The sequence below is a fragment of the Berghia stephanieae genome, chromosome 3, assembly GCF_034508935.2.
Source record: "Berghia stephanieae isolate SIO BIC M18660-M18661 chromosome 3, UCSD_Bste_1.3, whole genome shotgun sequence".
NCBI classification, from domain to species: Eukaryota; Metazoa; Mollusca; class Gastropoda; order Nudibranchia; family Aeolidiidae; genus Berghia; species Berghia stephanieae.
In genome coordinates this window covers 47,824,870-47,829,869 of record NC_088362.1, presented here as the reverse complement: position 1 = coordinate 47,829,869, position 5,000 = coordinate 47,824,870, and positions in this window count along the sequence as shown.

The window sequence follows — 5,000 nt, the reverse complement described above, 5'->3', positions numbered from 1 at the left end:
CCATGAATCTCTCTCTCTCTCTCTCTCTCTCTCTCTCTCTCTCTCTCTCTCTCTCCCTCTCTCTCTTTCTCTCTCTCTCTCTCTCTCTCTCTCACACACACACACACACACACACTCTCGCCGTTGTTCATGACTCATCTCTCAGTGCTCCTGCAAATAATATAAGTTACCATCAATAAACTACCTCTACTACTACAGCCACCACCACATCATCATTACTACTACTACCACAACAACCTCCACATCGTTACCAAAACTATAACAACCATAACCACCTTTACATCCTCCTCCTCCTCCTCGTCATCATCGCTATCACCGTCACTACTACAACCACAAGCATCACATCATCATCATTACTACCACTACCACAGCTACCATATCGTTATCAAAATTATAGCAACCGCCACCACCATTACATCATCATCATTTTCCTCATAGTCATCATCACTACCACTACTACGTCATCAACACCACCACTACAATCACAGCCACCACATCACCAATACCATCACTACACAACAGTAATATAATGTAGTTTATTTATATTTTGCGCCAATCCTCTATACAATTTACAATAAAGCTATAGGCTCGAAGGCTACGATGCAAATACAGAACGAACCCGCATTTGTAGCACTCTAACTGAAATTAATTACATCTACTAGTTGCAGTACTACTGCGAATAACGAATACATACGCTATCTACTATTCGCAGAACTTCTGCAAATATAAGAAATCATTACTCGCAGTACTATTGCGAATAGAGGAAATCACTATTCGCAGCACTACTTAGAATAGAGGTGGCCTTATTATTATTATTATTATTATTATTATTATTATTATTATTATTATTATTATTATTATTATTATTATTATTATTATTATTATTATTATTAGTCCAGGGTTTTCAAGATGCCTGAAAATGGGGCATGGAGGGACCTGTGAATATAATGATGCGATGCACAGACCAATGCCTGTGATAAGATAAGATCCAACCACTTTAAAATGTGTGTTTTTTCCTGCTGACAAAGGAGGGTTTACCAGTTACGATTTCTTTTCCTGTATATTAGGGACAGCAAGGCTTTTTTTTTAAACACAGACCAACTTACCTAATGACCATATTGACCTTTACTAATAGTCAGCTTTCCAGTAGAATCAGCTCATTTCGAGTAGGCCGAGTTCTCAGACTTCTTGATTCTCGATCCACTTTCGATTTTACTCTTTCAAGCGCAAAGCTTGAACTTTATTTTGGTTGTGTCGGTGTCTTTATTCTCTTTGGACTATTTACTGTGACATATTACACATCTATTTCTACTTCATGCTGGATTATCCTAAATTAATTGTGTTTATTATTTCATATCATTTTTACCTTTTATACGTAATTTCATGCTCTAGCTTCGGCTGACTCAACGGTGAAAAGATAACAAACACATATCAACAAATTTACTATTCTATGATATCTTTGGTTGTCAACAGTTTCACACTTCAGACATTATTTTACATTTTCTTATCATTTGTCATTTTACTGCCTTGTTTTATTTGTAAGAAGCTTAGCCCTCTCGGGGAAGGCCTTTCTTTGCCTTTCCTTCGCGTGTTTTCGCTGTGTTGACTCCTTCTCCTATCTTGTACAACCACCACCTCATCATCACTACCACGACTGCTACAACCACCACCACCACATAATCATCACTACCACTACTACTACTACTACATCCAATACTACCACACCATCTTAACTAACCTTCTACAACCACCACCACCACATCGTCATTACTACAACTACAGCTACAACCACCGGTTCCACATAATAATCACTACCACTACTACTACTACATCCAATACTACCACACCATCTTAACTTACACTTCTACAACCACCACCACGACCACATCGTCATTACTACAACTACAGCTACAACCACCAGCACCATATCATCATCAGTACTCCTGCTACTACCACCACAACAACATCATCACTACCACTGCTATTGCAACTACCACCACCACATCATCATCACTACCTCAACTACTACAGTCACCAACACAACACCATCATCACTACCGCTGCTAATACAACCACCACAACCACATTTTCATCACTACCACTACTGCTACAACTACCACCTCATCATCATCATCATAACCACCACTATACTGCTACAACCATCACCACCACATCATCACTACCACTACGACAACCACCACCACCACCACATCATCATCACCATCATCACCATCATCATCATCATCATCATCATCATCATCATCATCATCATCATCATCACTACCACTACAATTTCTACAACCACCACCACCATATCATCATCACTACCACTACTACTACAACTACAACCACCACCACCACCACATCATCATCACTCCCACTACTACTACAACCACCAACACCACATCACCCTCTCTACCACCAGTTCTACAATCACTACCATTAGGTTATGGAGCTTTACTTCAATTGAAATCAGGAAACTTTGGGATTGTATTTGGCATGTGTTTACAATTTACAAATCATAATATAGTTCTAATCAGTTGTCTGTTTAGAACTATACAATATGTAAGCACAATGCCAAATACCATCCCAATTCCCTTTTCTTGTGTGTGGAAATTCCTCTTTCGGCATTGAACTTCCTCCGAGTGGTGTCTGAAATTCCTGTAAGCCTATATTAAAGTTGGCGTCTCTGCAGATAAAAAAAAGAAGAAAAATAGCCAAACTTTCTTTAGAAAAGTAACTTTCTTTTCCTTTTGTAAAATTTGGACCGCTTTTATTTTGGGTGTTTATTATTTATTTCATTCTCAATACTGGCAGAGGTCAATTCTAATAGGATTCAATAGTCGTAACGTCACTTCCTTCCTACTGACGCATGGTAACATAGTAACACTGGCTCTAAACTATCGGAACAATGGCGGACGCCCGTATGAAATATTTCTTCGGCGAGCACAAAAGCGTATCCAGAGGGGAAAAAACATAAATTTGATAATGTTTTGACTTTTACACATTCTGATCACAAGACATATGAAAAGTTCAAGCCAGCTTGAAGAATAAAAAGTAATGATTTTCTTTGTTTAGAACCAAGATGGCCGCCGTGCCGGGCGGCGTGACATCAGACTACTGAATCCAATTCAGTACTACTTTTTTAAATCATGTAACTCCCTAGAAGCTGTATTGTCAGACTGTGTTGACTGGACCTTCTACCACTTCCATTGTGTCAATTTCTATTAAAATACTATTCCTAATTAACTATATTCCTAAATTTCTTTAAATCTCTTAATACTATTGTGTTTCTGGTTGCTTGATATGTGTAGTTTGCTTGAAACCAGCGGCTAAGGTCGATGGTGACAAATGTGAGCCACAATATTGCCTTTATGTTTCACGTAGACTCTAAGTGCTGAATTGTTTAAAAATGTAAAAAGGACATTATTATAATTATTCGCGCGTTTGTAAATAATAATTGTAACTGTCAATAGCGCGACAATGTTGTGAAACTCCATCCATAGTTGAACATCGAACAAAGTAGACATTGAGTTACTATTAAGATGAATTCAACCGTCGATTCAACCGGGGTTTTATTTTCAGGTGGGTGTTACAAATTACAGATTCGTTCGTCATTTAATGTATATTGCCATTCTTTTGAAATGCACTTCTGTCAGTGACAGGTTGGAATGGATGGAAAGCAGAGGAAGAAGGTAGAATTAGCCGTTGCATTGCTCCAATCGTAGCCATCGTTAAGTTATAGCCTGATACTGAAATCCAAAAGGACTGGCAGTTTGACGTCATTATTTGGTTTTTGCACGGCCTAGTGAGTTGTCGTTAGTAGAGCTCATGGAAACAAGTCATTTCATTGGTTGAACTATTGAATTCAACTCACGATTTGTTTTCTTTTGAGGCAAAAGACTGGCATTTTGACGTCATTTTTTGGTCAGTATCAGGCCATAACTTTACGAAGGCCACGCTCCAATCCACCTTGTGTTCTGAAGTAAGTGCCAGAGGGGGTGAGGCATGGTGGTTTGAGTGTAGGGGGTGGAGGGTAACACGAATGGATTTATTTACTTAGAGGGGTTACTCGAAATGTGTTCCTTGTGTTATTGTTTTTCCCTTAGTAATGCTTCCCTCCAAATTCCGTATGCATGGGGAAAGCGGGACTCGGCTATAACGGGTATTATTTTTGCGAGTCCCACTATCCCCGTTGTATCCGAGTTCCTTTGTACACAAATAGATTAATGGTTTTTAAGAAAGCATAATCGTTCTGGATGTTTAAACGTGTCGTGATGTTTGATTCATTCCTCCAGCAAGCTATATGGAACCAACTTTCCATTCATACAGTACAAATTAGCAGTTAGGTGTCCTCTTCATAATTTGTCATTAGCCATGTGAGATTTTATACCGGAGTCGAATAGGGCCATGTGAGTAAAGTATAGTGCTTCATCGAAATCAGGAACTAGAGTTTGCCGTCACTTTCACCTGCCTAATTACTGACCACGCTCTACGACGCTAGATTTTGTCATAAGATGAGACACTGTACTATTAAACGATTTTTCCACCGAGAAAAGGAACAACATTGTTGCCTTAGATTGAAAGAATTAATTACTATAGTTAGATTTTTAATAAATGGCGCGTGTTTTTCTTCTTTTTCTCAGCTGCCCCCCAATGTATAGCTGCAAAAAATTGTATGAACCTCTGAATCAATTTGTCTTAATAGAAATATATTTTTTCATGAATTTTAATACAATAGGAAAGGATTTCGTTTATTACACCTATATTAAAATCGATAACAGGACGTGAGGATCGGAACTCATAGAAGATTTACATTACCAAATTTATGAATTTTCCGCATATATCCATTTTGAAGGAATTCGTTAAACTGGAGTGTTCGGTTAATTGGGGCTTAAACTATATACGTGCAGTATTTGAATATGAAGCAACGAATGGCAATTATTAACTATCAGATATCTACATTTTATAACTATCAACACACATTACTGGTAAATACA